General features: G+C 41.9%; 1 protein-coding gene across 1 annotated transcript in view; it reads right to left on the bottom strand.

Annotated features, from left to right (window-relative positions):
* LOC112104941 (integrin alpha-9) overlaps positions 1-16495 on the bottom strand; it is a 295892-nt gene that overhangs the window by 37150 nt on the left and 242247 nt on the right. The window lies entirely within an intron of this gene.

Below are 16495 nucleotides of genomic sequence, written 5' to 3'. Positions count from 1 at the left end.
TAACTTGACATGGTTTGATATCCAAAGCAATATAAAAGTCCAATCCTTCCTTCTCTAAAATATCAGGAAAAGTGGGTGTCTACTTTAAACCCAGAAATTGCTATACTGGAACAGGCCAATGGATCCTCTCATTTGAACGCCTGTATCAGACAGAGGCCAATACTAGATGCTTCATAATAAGGTGTAAAATCCCCATCCTTTTCCTAATTGTGCGATACATTTGTCTGGCATACTTTGCGAGCACTGGAGTGCACAGCAATTGCCATGTATTCAATCATATTCATTCTTTAGCGTGTGTTACATGCAGCTGGGAGGGGGTGTGGCAGTGCAGGCTGAGTAGATGTTTTTGAGAACTGGTTTATCACGAGGTTGTGCAGAGCCACAGAACCAGTAGCAAAAACCTGCCAACAGGTACCTTATACTAAGCTACTCCAAATGGTTTCTTCCAATGATTGCTCTGTCCTGATTGCAGTTTGGCATGAGTCCTGCAAACCACTCTATGCCCTCATACAATGCCATACAACACAGGGGAGCTTCTCCCTCTGTTGCCTAACTCCCGCTTCCCCCCATCCTCCCTAAAGGGTCTGGAGGACCACTGTAAATCATAATGACCTTCAATACATTTGGGTGGCAGTGCTGAGAAAGGCAAGTACCTGTAACTTATAGGTAGGGCCCTACCAAATTCATGGTCCATTTTGGTCAATTTCACAGTCACAGGATTTTAAAAATTGTAAATTTCATGATTTCAGCTATTTAAATCTTCAATGTCACGGTGTTGTAATTGTAGGGGTCCTGACCCAAAGAGGAATTGTGGCGGGGTCACAAGGTTATTGTGGGGGGGTTGCAGTACTGCTAGCCTTACTTCTGCACTGCTGCTGGTGGTGGCTCTGCCTTCAGAGCTGGGCAGCTGGAGAATGGTGGCTGCTGGCCAGGAGCCCAGCTCTGAAGGCAGAGCCACTGTCAGCAGTAGTGCAGAAGTAAGGATGGCACGGTATGGCATTGCCACCCTTACTTCTACGCTGCTGCGTGCAGAGATGGGCCCTCAGTCAGCAGCTGCCACTCTCCAGCCACCCAGCTCTGAAGGCAGCAGCGCAGAAATAAGGGTGGCATGATATGGTATTGCCACCTTTACTTTTGTGCTGCTGCTGGTGGGGCGCTGCCTTCAGAGCTGGGTGCCTGGCAAACTGCCGCCGCTCTCCGGATGCCCAGCTCTGAATGCAGCACAGAAGTATGGGTGGCCATACCATGACCCCCCTAAAATAACTTTGCGACCCCCCTGCAACTTCCTTTTGGGCCAGGGCCCCCAATTTGAGAAATGCTGGTCTCCCCCATTAAATCTGTATAGTACAGGGTAAAAGCACACAAAAGACCAGATTTCATGGGGGGGGGGAGACCCGATTTCATGGTCCATGATGCATTTTTCATGGCCGCGAATTTGGTAGGGCCCTACTTATAGGATATGTATTGATGTTTTTCATAGCTTCCATGAGCCAGAGTCTGCAGTACTTGTTGGGAAGGGGAGGTATGAAGAGGCTGGAGATTGGGGACCAATTTTATAAAGTGAATTAATGGGTTTATCATCTTTCTTCTGTTTCTCTCTAGAATACAGGGACTGTTTCGTAACGAGAAAGGGGCTGCAGGGAACAGGTAACTGCTGGTTGAGTCCAAGAACAGTCAAGTGATATCCTGGCTGCTCTCCTGACTGCCAGAGCCTTGCCACATTCAAAATCATCATTAAGGCCCCTGTGCCAAAAAACACATCTAAAATTTGTATCTGCACCTTACGTGCACTTTGGACAAGTTTAATTTTCAACTCAAAGATCTTTGAAAAATAGGCATCATTCTGAAGACAGACAAAAAGCACAAGCTGACATATCCCATGCACACTATCAAAGGGCTCTTTGAACATTTTATTCTAAGTGAATTATTATAATCATAAATTCATAGAATGGTCTTATTTCTACAGAGACAAATTGTTCTTGAATATAAAACAATCCTGGCCATTTCAAATTCCTTCAGGGCTAGACACGGTTTCTTGCCCCAGGGTTTCTTACCCTGCAAGGTGAATTGCATGGCATAACACCGTGTTCCTGTAAAATTTTCTACAAGATGAAAATTTTAAAGGGATAGTGATGCATGTTCTCTCTATTTTTTATTTCAGCAGCTATATGTGATCGTCTACAGTGACGGACAAATGGAAGAATTATGAAACCTTCAATTTAGAACTGCACACATTCCTGCTACCCAGCAGTATTAGTTGTGATTGGAAAAAAAATTGTCAAATTTTTTTTTTTTTTTTGTGAAATGGAAATTTTCACAAAATTTCCAGCTCTGGGTTTTCAGTTTTAAACTGAATTTTTTGTGGGGGGGGAAGAGTGTTGTTTTTCTAATTAAAACCTGAAAAAAATTGAAGAAAATTTTCAACAGCTAAAACTTATTTGCATCAAAAAATTTTAAGGGAAAAAGAAATGATTGTCCAACCAGCTCTACTTATCTGATTTACCACAATGGCCATTTCTTTCAAAATGAGACAGACACCAAGAACAAAGCAACATTTTCTCTAACAAGATCCAAAATCTTATGAGGTTTATTGCTGGACTATTCTGACAGAAGAGTGATAGCTAACCATTAGAAAAACATTTTCCTAAACTGCAAACTTGAACTATGACTAATGCAATGTGTCTGTTATTCTTTCCCAATTTTATTTGCAAATGGACTTTTAAGTTTACTCAGCTATAAGGTGAAGGGTGAATAAACCAGAGTGATGAAAACTATTACAAATTTTGTTCATCTCTCACTGGCATTCTTCAATGCGCATGCATGCCTCTCCAAGATTTTCAAGAGTGAGTAGTGCCCAACTTAATACACATTAACGAGGCCTGATTTTCAAAGAGTGGGCACTCAACACTTTCTGAAAATCATCCCCTTTAAAGGATCTCAGCTTCTCAACTTGGGCACCCACAAACTGAAGCGTCCAAAATCACTAGGGGGTATGTGTGTATACATTGGGGGAGGGATAGCTCAGTGGTTTGAGCATTGGCCTGCTGAACCCAGGGTTCTGAGTGCAATCCTTGAGGGGGACACTTAGGGATCTGGGGCAAAATCAGTACTTGGTCCTGCTAGTGAAGGCAGGGGGCTGGACTTGATGACCTTTCAGGGCCCCTTCCAGCTCTATGAGATAGGTATATCTCCATATATTTATTTTTTGTACATATATTACTATATACATGGACATACTCATATATATGAATATGTATACAGGTGTGAACAAGTATATGACAAGAACTCTATCAGACTTTAAATAGTGCCAAGCATTATTCTGGTCCTCGATTGGAGCCTCAAGGCACTGCCACAATAGTTCTATTACTACTAATAATGAATAAGCAGCTAGAAAAGCCAAGCGTCCCTTATTCCAGCACTTCCATTTATAAATGGCATACATTGAATGACAGGTCAGTCTCTAGCTTTGTAAATTTATTAGAACTGGTTGCTCCATTAAAGAGCCCATAAACATGTTTGATAGACAACATTTAAATGACAGCTTTTTCGGTGGGTATTTCTGCCAGCATTTTGTTGTCAGCACAAACCACAAAGCTCCTCAGAGACAGGATGTAACCATGGAAGAAAAAATTTGGATTACTTCATTCTTCAAGAATGCTGTATTTGCAACAGAGGAAGAAATTCCCATAGGATTTCTTTAATAGTCTTTGCATACTTGAACAGTCTCATGGAGCAGGGGGCAAAGGCATAAAGTAGCAATGTATGTTAGTCATATCAAATTGCACCATCCTTAAAAAAAATAAAGTCACTTATGGGGTCAAACAGTTCTGGATGTAACTGCTCAGATACACTGCATATACACAACATATGCTTCAAAAATATGTAGGATATTTAATACCATTGTGTGGAACTGGTGCACTGATTTAATTTCTTAAATGGGGCTCATCCTTTCCAAGTTTTCCACACACGTTGGGGATTATGAAAGCGCTTGGAATGGTAGAAGATGGTACCAGTGAAATGTGAATGTTATTCCCCATCTAGCAAAGCAAGAATGGGTAACAGAGACAACGAAATTAGAGTTTGAACTGCTACTGCAGTCCAGACATTTTAAATAAGTAGCACCTATATCAGTGGGTCTCAAACTTTTTCACTGGCGACCCCTTTCACATCACAAGCCTCTGAGTGCGACCCTACCTATAAATTAAAAACACTTTTTTATATATTTAACACCATTATAAATGCTGGAGGTAAGAGGGGTTTGGGGTGGAGGTTGACAGCTTGCGACTCCCCACGTAATGACCTCACGACCCCCTGAGGGGTCCCGACCCCCAGTTTGAGAACTCCTGTCCTATATGAAGAGAGCCGGTTTCTAATCTGGGTCTAACCCAGGGTTTGCCTAGGAGAAGTAAAATATGTGGCACCTCATCAGGCACCCCCCACCTGAGAGTACCCAAAACATCCACCTCTGCCTATCTGTGACTCCTCCCCCACCCCCCAGATGCAGTAATTCTTCCCCTCACCTGTTGTTGGCCTTGCCTAGATAAGGATTTTAAGATGTGATGTTAGCATGTGTTAGCTAACACGTGCTAACTGACAATTTAAAAGTCCAGCCTGCACTGACTTTAACGCATGCTAAACTGGTCATTTTAAAGCTCGTATCCCTTCTAGACTTTAAGTTGGACAGTTTAGCATGCTTTAAAAGCCGTATGAGGTTTCACGTTATCAAGACCACCTTGCCTGGGCTGGCACACTAGGAGGTGGAGGTGATGTGCAACTTTCCAAGGAGGGAGCTGGGGAGATCAATTAGGGACCACAGGTAGGGAAGCAGGAATGATGCTCTGGCTTGGGCGTGGGGGCTCAAGTGTATGCATATGGGGAAAGGCCCATGGGGGAATGGTACAGAGGAAAAAGGCTGCCACCATTTCCAACCCAACATAAGTCTGATCTCCCTGCTAGAAATAAGCAGCTCAGTACTAATACCACGCTTAGTGCACACATGTTACAAACGAAACCTGGCAAGCAAATACAGATCTCCAGCCCATTTTTTTATCCTGGGAACAGCCTCCAGTCCCTGTAAAGAAATCCATCATTATATCAAACCTAAGGGGTAAAGCAAAAATCCCAGGTCCCTTCCAGAAGCCTGATTCCCCTCTGACTTACACTGATGGCAAACAGAAGCAGCTTCATTGCGCTCAGGGTACGTCTATACTTACCCGCTGGTTCGGCGGCAAGCAATCGATCTTCTGGGACTGATTTATCGCATCTTGTCTAGACGCGATAAATCGATCCCGGAAGTGCTCGCCGTCGACGCCGGTAATCCTGCTCCGTGAGAGGAGTAGGCGGAGTCAACGGGGGAGCCTGCCTGCCGCGTGTGGACCCGCGGTAAGTACCTTTAAGTTCGAACTAAGATACTTTGACTTCAGCTACGTTATTCACGTAGCTGAAGATGCGTATCTTAGTTCGAACTAGGGGCTTAGTGTGGACCAGCCCTCAAAGATAAAAAGGAGAATCGGGCCTTGAATGTCTATGATAGAACCAAATCCACATTTGAGTGATTGTGGGGGAATATAGTTCAGCAAGTTCAGGGCAACATCAAGAGTCATAAAATTTTCTGAATGACAAATTATAAAGGTTCGGAAAACACACTTGTGGTCTGAACATAGGTCAGTTGTTTCACAAAATTGTTAATACTGTTCATCCCTAAAATGGATGCTTTCCTCATAAGTCCCAGGGTATCCTGGCTCCAGTGACTATGGCCAAACCTTCCCTCTTGAAATTGCTGTCAGATAGTTTCTATGTATCTTTATTTTTTACCATTTTAAGTTACTTTATGTATGCGTGCGTAACAAATGGTTGAAGTCTGCAAATTAAATAAGAAATAACAGATCCCCTTTCATTTGTCTGAAATGTAAAGCAGAATTTGTATATGTTAGTATCAGGGAAAATTGTTTCATGGAAGTGACCCAACTCATTCATAATTGGTGTTAATTTTATATAGACAAACTGATATGAGTAGTTAATTGAAAAAGTCATACATGTTCAGATCTAAAGAGTATAAAAAAATTCCAGGCCAGGTCAGGCTATATATAGTAGAAAAATAAGCTATGTAAGCATGTTATCTTAGCACTTGTTGTACTTGCCAAAAATGTTTAATATTCATAGATAATGAAATATGTTTGAATCAGAACAGTATGTTGATTCTGGCAATAAATTAAGAACCTCTGAAACAACAGAAAAGGATAAAAAAATTAACCCTGGAAGAATTCAACCAACACAATAACAGCGATGTTGCTAAAGACAAAGGGGTAATCTAAGAACTCAAACATTGTCCTTAAATAGTGATTAAAAGTTGCAAAGTTAAATTACTATATGGAGATTCTACAAACACACAATGAATTCTGATAGTAACATTCTATTGTAGGTTTGTGTACTGCTTATTCAGCTAATAGTTAAAGGGCCAAATCCACAGATGGCATAAACTGGCACTGAATTCAATGGAGTTATGCTGATCTACATCAGCTGGCTCAAACTGCATGCAAATAAACCTTTCTGACCACCAGTCAGAGAGATGAATCCTTAAGACTCATCCATTCCACCACACATCGCCAAAAGTAATGTGGCCCAATCCTCAGTTTAAGTCAATGGAGCTTCATCAAATTATATTACCTGGCCATTATTTTTATGGTCTAACTATTGAAGTGTGTATAACAGGTTATAAGATTTGAAATAAGAGCCAATGTAGTCTATTATTACATTCCACTGATATACCTTGCCCCTTCTCCCCGACCCCACACAATGAAATGTTCCTGCAGTTTTAGTCACTTTACTGGTTAATAACTGGCTAAACAAATGGATACTGGCAATCAACCTCCTTTAACCATACCACAATCACCCTTCTTTTTGAGGTAAATCCACCCATCTTCTGTTCTAGGGTTCCAGGAAGTGGGAAGAGGAAGAAAGACTGACAGAGGATCCTGTTCATCCTCTGTAAACATTAGAACTAGATCTGAGCAAAACTTTTCAGGCCATGGGTGTGTGTGTGTGTGTGTCCCCATCCCCCAATGACTATTAAAGTATTTTATGCAAAGCAAAACAGCTTCAACAGGAAAGACTGAGACCCACCACAGACTACCTTATAGCACAGGGGTTGGGGCTCTCTCCTACAATGTGGGAGACCCACGTTCAAATCCCTTCCCCACATTAGGCAGAAGGAGAACTGAACCCACATCTCCCACATCCCAGGGGAGTGCCCTAACCAATGCGCTACTACTGGAAGGTGGGCATCACCACCTGCTCCTCAAGATGTTTTGTGAATACAACCCTTCATTTCCTCTTATGTCAACAAGTGTCCTGACACTAAATGGGTTGATGAACAAAATGTTTTGTTTGACCCAAAAGTGAAGTGCTGTTGACATTTTTGGTTCATTGAAATTTTTCAGAGGTATCAGAGGTTCAAGCTGAACCTACTTTTTCTTCCCTGAACTGACAGCAAACCTAAAAACCAGTCATTTGCCCAGCCCTAATTAGAACAGACGTAGTTGGTAGTGTGTAAAACGTGCTAAGAGGTGGGCCTTGCTATCACATTGGTCTTGTGGGTTAAGAAGCAAGTCCAGCCATCCCCAGCTAACTAATGGGCATGTTACTGTCAAGCAGCAAGTGCTTGCTTGGGACACGTTCACTCCTGCTCAGAGAGGCAATTAAGTGCACACCTGAACTTCTGTTCCCTCCACTTTGAGGAATCCTGTAGCAGCTGAGGCACTGGGCAGCTTTTCTGCTGCCTCTCACTGCTCTGGCCAGGGCAGGATTTGGCCCTGACATTTGCTTGCAAATACTAAGCAGCCACCCACAGAAGTATTTAATCCAAGAACTGGCGCCACATGTCTAGTTGAGCAAGAATAGCAAAAATATTCAGATTTAAAGTCCGTGACTCTCACAAGAGAAAGGTTCCCTACTGAGACAGAGGGCACCATTACATAAACAGAGAGAAGAAACAGCAAGCATTAGTTTGATTTATTTTTAATGCCCACACGAAGTTTAGGCCTACAACTGAGCAATGCCATACATGGCAACCAAAAGGACAGTTTACACCGAACATTCACATGCTGTATATATACACACGAGTCTTTAGCCGCTGAAATCCAGGAGGAAAGCACTGACATTTACGTTCTTCCTTCCTCTTATGTACTCAATCACGATATCATGTTGAACAAAGTTTAAGGTGTATTTCTTTTAGAGAGCTTCTTCTATAACCTGCAAGCTAGGAGCTGACCCTTCTTTGATACCCTCCCCTTCATCCCAGCTCCTACCCAACTCGAATCAATCCCTTTCCTAGATGGCATAAAAGCCCATGGTGTTTTTTAAACCTGCTGTGTTAATGTTATTACTTGGCTGGGTGATCAGCAATAGGCTCTGAAAACAAAGCAGAAAAATTGGTTTCCTTATGGAGTCTGAAAAGGTCACTTCTAGGGCACATTCAGAACTCTCAATCTGCCAGGGTTTAGAGCACCTCACAATGTTTCCAAGCACCACCGGGCAACTTTTAGCAGTGCTGTGAAAGGAGAGATCAATATCTGATAAACTGGAGGAACTTTGCAAGAACCAAGAGAGTCTCTATTGTACAGCTTTCCTGATTTCAGAGCAGCTGAACCAAATGTTGCTGAGTTATATTTAAACAGGTGTTTGTTTTTCCCTGAAAGACCTAGAAAACTACCAATAGCATTTTCATGCAACAAAGAGATGAGACAGGCCTCCATGGTAAGGACTCTATTTAGGCTACAGGACAGAGGGTAAGACCCTGTAGTTCTCCCCTGGCTCTCTAGCTTTCGGACCAAGCGGCATAGTCTATGGTGCCTACTATCACCATACAGAGCTTCTTTATGTCCTGGCTTGGACTCAGAATTCATGGAATTAATAACTCACTACGCTATCTTTCTGCCTAGATTAAACAAAAAACTGATCCTTCTTAACCTGCAATGTTTTTAAATTCTTATTTCTTGCTGTCAGAAAGAGAGAGAGAACCCCCTAAAACTTCCACCTTATACGTCAGGATTGTTCAACACTACCTGATAATGGTTTCATTTTATGGACTCAGGAACATTCTCACAAGGTTGGATTTCAACAATTAGGACAGCCATCTAACATGACCCTCTTGTTCCTATTCAGGCATAGGCGTTTAACCCTATCCAGCCAAACAAGGAGGAACTTTATTTACACAATCACAATCATCTTATGATCCACTTCCCTACTTTTAGTTGCAGAACGTACATCCGTCCCAAATCTCGTCAAACTAGATGCTACTATAGCAAATTATTTACAATCAAAAGGCTGACTCATAAATCAAAACTTACAGGAAACTTTTATGTTAAAATAATTAATCATTCATTTCAAGTTTTCTTCCCTGCTATTTTTGGCATGTTAAAGCTCCACCAATGGGAGAATGGGGAAAAGGATATTATTCTCACACTCCCTGAAACAAACAAAAAATGCTGACTCTGTCCCCCTGTGATTCAGTAATTCTTCAGGGGTGAATTCCCTGGCCAGGAAGCTTACAAAAAGTCTATTGTACGTTCTTCACCAGGCCTCAGTAAAACTCCTGATTGCCATGATATATTCACAGCCTTCTGTTTCCTTCATGCATCCGAGAAAGGCTGGTGCATACATCTAGCTCAATTGATAAGACTTCTTGCTTCCTTCTGAGTGAAATCTAAATCCACACATAGGAAGAAGCAAATCAGCTCCCTTTACCAAGGCTCTGGGATTCCATATATTTCTACAGCCATGAAGGTGCCATTCTCTCCAGAGAGAAAACAGCCACAGTGTAACTGACCCAAGGTGTTAATCAGAATACCAAACTACCTCAATATCTTCAGGTCATGAGTAAAGTCTGTTGAAAAAATTGTAGTGATTGACAAATGTCACTTCTTTTTCTGTCTATAAACTGACCAATAGCAGTTTGAAGGTTTGTTGTGAATATTCACTACTCACAATTTGAACTTTGGTGATGTGTTTTGATTGAATACATAGGTCCAGTTCCTTGCTTGGATAAGCATGACTCACTGTAATCAGTCTTTTTGGTGTAAGTACTTATATTTATAAATTCAAAATGTATTTTCCACACAAAAATTCTTTAGCCAATATTCACTTAAAATGTGCTGCCTCCACGAATATTCTGTCAGCACTCTCATTCACTAGAGTGTTTGGACAAAATGAACAACAAGAGTAGGAAATGCATTCAAAGGGATTTCATTTAAAAATTAAAACTAATAGTCATGGAGAACTTTTTAAAGCAAACATCCATCTCCACTCTTTAATGAAAGCATTACCGAGCACTGTATGCAAGAGTTGTTTTCTGCATCAGTACATGCAAATCTGACCAACATTGTATGGTGGTAAACAACTATTCAGATTCTCCCAGTAAACCAAAATGTCAAGAAATATTTCTGGACAAATGCACCATGAAACCAGCGATAGTTCTACCTGAGTTAAATCAATGATATTTTCATCCTATGAACAGACTATCTAAACTCCCTCATAGATTTCCACCACTATTTCAACAACCACCACCCAGCCATCAAATTCTCTGTACAACTCTCCCACACCAGCATCAACTTCCTAGACACCACAATCAGCTTTACAATGGAACCTTACAGACAACTATCTGCAAGAAACCCATGAATCACCACATCTACCTTCACAGATCCAGTAATCACCTCAAACACTCCAAGAAATCTGTTATCTACATCCAGGCACTCAGATATCACAGAAGATGCTCCAAGGCGAAAGTTCAGAATACACATTTTAGCACACTTAAAACTGCCTTCACCAAACAAGGGCACTCCACCAGAGAAGTAGATCTCATCAGGGAATGGGCCACCCAAATACCCTGAGAGAACCTGCTTCAATACTGACACATGCTTCTGCTCTTCATGCTGATGGTAGGAACACACTCCTAGGAGATCTTTGAGAGTTACCTTTGGGATCCTCCTCCCTAGCACATAAGGGCCAGGCTCAGAGGAAGACATAATATGCCTGTCTTGTGGGATGACTATAAAAGCAGCATACACTCACAGAACCACTCCTGGCCGGTCTAGAACAGGCTATACAGGGCAGGCATGCTATACTCCTCCACTAGATTAAAGGGTACCGAGGCAAAGGGAGATTCAAAAGATGATGTGGGGTGGCTCCAGAAAGGAAAAGATTTCCAACTGCCTTCTGTCTCCAAAAAAATTAAATTAAATTAGGCAAGAGGGTCAACAAACTATTGTCCAATATACTCCCTTGAGTGAATAACCTCTTCCATTATGGACATAGACCCCTGTGATTTTGAGGAACCAGAGAGGAAGGACAAATGCCAAACACATGTGCATGTGCAGCAGTCATTGCAATAAGCTAGCTGCTGAAGAGATGATCAGCACAATGGACCAAATTAATCCTTGGTGTAACTCTGGAATTTCCATATACAAATCTCATCTCAATGGTGGTCAGTAGCTTCAGAGTAAATAGCTGTCATGATGACAATGAGCTACCCAGAGTATTATCAGTGACATTTATGTCCTGGCATTCTCTCGCTGTGTGCATATAGTCAGAGCCAAGTCTTGAAACTTTGAAGAAAAGAAACTAAACAAATCTTCAATTGGCTGCCAACAAACAAGAGGTTTTCTGCATGGGGATCATATGAGAGAGTTCTGTTACTCTATGAAGGTGTGGTGTCCAGTAACATATCCTAACAGTCTATTCATATTCCTCATGCAGCTTTCAGATATGCACAACCACTTTAAGTTAAGATGCTCTAATATTCTCCTATCACTTGAGATTTTGAACATCTGCAGTGAGGTCGCCAAACCTTAGATCCTTGACACAGAATGGGAGCAAGTCCAAGATCAACACCAGAGACCATGACTATGTTTAAGTTTCTAGAATTCTAAAATTTCTTTTCACAGGGTAAATGAAGAAAAGTCTGAACCTGCTTTGGACTCTTCATAGGATGAGTGAATAAATTTAACTCCTCCCTTTCGAGTGTTCTGGGCCTTGCCTGACTTATGCCTTGATAAATGCAACGAAGCAAGCAATATACTGTACAAATAGGGATTTTAAAAAGTAACCTGGCATCAACCAGCAAAGACGTGTGACCCTGGGATTTATTCCACTTGAGTTTTTGTGTTTCACTCTTCTCATGAAGAGAGTAATGCTGAAATGAACATTTTTGTTGCTAAATTAATATGCTATCTTGGAATACAATATCTGTTTGTTTCCCTTTTGCTATTTATTAATTTCTTCCCCAATTAATTAGTTCTATTTTTTTAACCCTAAATACATCCATTTTCTTCTAATGGTATGATACAGATTTCACCTAATCACAGAACACCAAAAACTTCTGTGAAATGAAGTTGCAACCATGGGGAAACCCCTCAAAGGTTTTTTGTAATTTTGCTTTTTGTTCTTTTAATCAGTATGGGCTTTTTATCGGTTCCTGTTGAAGGGCAAAGGGAACTGCATATCAGAAAGGAATAAGGAACTCAAGAGGAAGAACAATCTTGCAGTTAAACCACTGGACCAAGACTCAGGAGAACTGGGTTCGGTTCATTTGGGTAAATCATTTAATCTCTCTGTATCTCAGTTCCTTATTTGCATACTGGCGATCATAGTCATTTCTTTTCCTCACCCTTTGTCTTGTCTATTTAGATTACAAGCTCTTTGGGCAGGGACTGTCTCTTACTATATGCATGTTTAACACCTAGCTGGGCCTCAATCTGAGTAATAACAATAATAGTACTTTTCATCGTCATAATTTTAGTCCAACCAAACAGGCTCTTTAAATACATGATTTTGTTGGCCTGCATGTTGCTCATAACAGTTAGCTCTTCCCAGAAATCCAAAAACATACACACAGCTCACTCCAGTTTAAAACAATTCTGCTTTGATTCTAGGAATCACTTGAATGGAGACTGAAAAATCTGGCAATCCTACAAAGCATGGTCCCTCTGGATGAAGGTTCTGCCTGCACCAGATTTGGCTTCCAGTTTAAACAGACAAACTCATTTTCCAACTGTTAGTCTCTTGACTTTCATAAGCATACATACTTTCCCTAAAAATAAAATAAATATGAAACGAGCAATGTGATCCAACTCCATAGAGCCGCCTGATCAGAGTAATCCAGGACTGTTAATTTAACAATAGCTTCAGGAAATCCCATGGTTAATTTGGTACAGATGCCCATGTGACAATCCATACAGATGGAGGCTTGTTGGTTGACAAGTCAAACTAGCTCTCTATTCCACTCCTACAAATTTGTTGGAAGCTCTTTATTACTTCAGTTTAAAACCAAAAGCCACACGTTTATTAAGCAATGTTTTCTTTTGTAGGAAAGTATCTAAGCTAGTGGCTATAGCTGGGGCCTGGGAGTCAAAATTCCAGAGTTCTGTTAACTCTAACCCTAATCTGCATGATTTGGGACAAGCTATTCTCTATGTGTGTAGCCACCTGTATGATACATACACACTCTTGCAGGGGAGTTGAGACACTTAATGTTTGTAAGTTATTTTGAGATCTTTGAAAGCCAGGTGCTACATAAGTACAAAGTATTATTAAATATGTTTTCTATTTATCTACCTTAGGGCTGATACTACCATCCATCACTGTAGTATCTGAGCACCTTCCACACAAAGTCAATAGCAAGAATAATGTCCCAAATGGACTTCATGGGAATCTTTGGCACATCTCCCTTTTTGGGGTAAAAACTCTGCTCAGTTAGAATTCAATGCTTTGATATTTTACATTTAGTATAATTCTAATTTTGGTTTTGGCTTTATTGTTTAGGTTGATTTATTTCAGGCTGATTGATTGGGGTTTTAGGAGTAGGAATATTGTGAGTTCCATTCTAGTGGTGGTAAAGCCTTTTGGAAGAGGAAGGTTTTTCAGAATTTCCTAAAGATGGACAGACTCTGGAATTGTCTTATTGTATTCATCTTAGTCTTTTTGTGCAGTCAGGCAATACAATATAAGCTGCATAAATGTTTGCCTAAGATGAATTCTCCTGCAACCCATTCATTAGTGAATCTCTGTCTGGGGTTATATAGTAGTCTCAAACAAACTATGCAAAAGTCTATTTGTTCTATCAGCAATAATCCTCCAGCTTGGTGACCACATGGGAGAGCAGACACAGTTTCCTAACAAATATTTGACTTCTGCACAAATGCTTCTTCACTGTGCAGAAGACTTGGCTTATGACCTTTGGACAACCTTTTGTTATGGTAACTGGAAATCAAGATATATTTAGCACAGTCTGGTGTGGGGAAATTAACATCTCTAAAATGGACAGACTAGTTATGATGACCAACCGATCTGCCTCTTCAAGAAACACAAGAACAGTGTCAGAGGGGTAGCCGTGTTAGTCTGGATCTGTAAAAAGCAACAGAGAGTCCTGTGGCACCTTTAAGACTAACTAGGGTTACCATACGTCCGGGTTTCCCTGGACATGTCTGGCTTTTGGGTCTTTAAATAGCCGTCTGGGGGAAATCCCGGACATTTTTAGCTTTTTACAAATTCCCCTTCCCAAGCTTCCCCCCTCCAGCAGCCCCCTGCCGGGCCTGTTCAGCCCTCGGCCCCCACCAGGTCCTGCCCTGCCTCATGCAACCCGCCCCTACCGTGCGGCGGCCCGGCCCGGGAGGACTGGGGGAGCCGCAGCAAAGCCTCGCCCGGAGCTGGTGCAGGAGATGAGCCTGGCTCTCAGCCCAGGCTCTGGCATCAGCCTGCAGCCGGGAGCGGAGCAACCCCCCGCCGGCTCTGCTCAGCCCAGCCCCGCTCTTAAAGTGACAGGGACCCCACCGCGGCTTGGCCTGGCCTGGGGCACGTGGGGGTGTCACCTCACCCCCCGCCTGGGGGGCCCGGCGAGGGAGGTGCTCGGCCCCATAGCAGCGCAGAGGGGAGGCCAGCGATGCACCTTACTCTCTCCTGCACTGCCAGCCACGGTCTTGCCTCCTTTCCCCAACTCTGTGAGGCACTGTACACCTCAGAGCAGCAAATGGTAGCAGATTCTGCTGTCTCCAAGCAGAGTCTAGCCCTGAGTGTTTATTTCCGCAGCAATGAGTTTTCAGTTCGGTGCATTCACTCCTGATCTCCCTGGTAAAGTGTAACAAAAGTCCTTGGCATTCATTTTCTCAGTGTTTCTGGGAATACCCTTTTCAGTTTCATAGATTGATCTGGGATCTTTCTTTTGCTGTTTCCGGAGAGAACTGTTGACAGCAGGGAGATACGTCCCTGACTAGAGGGCAGGAAGCAAATTTGACTAGACCAGTTGTGACTTCCTTTTTATTTGTTACTATAAAAGGTATTACACACAAATAGATTGCTAATGAACTTCCACCTTTGGGTTTCTGGAAAACAACTCACTCTAATACTTGGAAGATGCAGGGACCTTTGGTCTTAAAAAATGAAACATCAGGCTCATTAATTTGCGGGAAGTGCAGCGGTCCATTTATGAAATTTCTTAAAAACATGATTCAAAAAATCCTTCTGAGACTGTATTTTAATGCTGAGATCCCAATAGCCTTACTATAGAAATAGAAAGTAAATCAAAGACATTCTTGATCCAGGTCAATTAGAGCAGTGGTTGTCAATGTTTCCAGACTACTGTACCTCCTTCAGGAGGCTGATTTGTCTTGAGTACCCCTCACTTAAAAACTACTTGCTTACAAAATCAGACATAAAAATACACGTAGCACAGCACAGTATTATTGAAAAATTGCTTATTTTCTCATTTTTACCATATAAATTATCAAATAAATCACGACTCCCAGATTGAGAAACACTGGTATAGTATATAGAGCAATATAAACAAGTCACTGTCTACGATGATGGTTGCATATGCTTTGATAATTAGTTTGGCAAGGCCTTCTATATCAAAGTTACACACATTTTTACACAATATCAGGCAAACCAGCTTGGATCTCTCACTATTCATGTCTCTGTACTAATTGTGCTCTGCATCATTTCACAAAAAAGTTATTTAACTGAGCTTGAAATTTGTCATTATACTGAGATTTCTAAAAATACCCTTCTAGAAAAACTTCCATTTGGCTTCCCAGTAAAGAAAAGGACTTTATATAGCTTGTTTGTTTGAACTTCGAGGCCATACAGTCCCTGAAATGACACTGCCTTGGGTAGTGTTGTGCCCCATTTCTCACAGTACTCATGATGGGTTGGATTGTCACAGCCCAGCTCAGCCACACAAGGGAGTAAATATTATCTTTTCCAAGTAGACCCCGCTGATATGGGGATGCCCCTTTAAAGGAAGGCCCCGGGACAGGTATGGACAGGGGAGTCCCTCCAGTGGAGGGAGAGGTGAGTGTCAGAGGTAGGGTTACCATACGTCCGGATTTTTCCAGACATGTCCGGCTTTTTGGTTCTCAAAATCCCCATTCGGGAGGAATTTCCAAAAAGCCGAACATGTCCGGGAAAATAGGGTGGCATGGTAAGGGGACCGCCTCCTCCCCGGGCT

The sequence above is a fragment of the Terrapene carolina genome, unplaced genomic scaffold, assembly GCF_002925995.2.
Source record: "Terrapene carolina triunguis isolate 2854851 unplaced genomic scaffold, T_m_triunguis-2.0 Scaffold33723, whole genome shotgun sequence".
In the NCBI taxonomy this organism is placed as follows: Eukaryota; Metazoa; Chordata; order Testudines; family Emydidae; genus Terrapene; species Terrapene triunguis.
The sequence above is the reverse complement of the archived record's forward strand: the minus strand, read 5'-3'. Positions and strand labels throughout refer to the sequence as shown.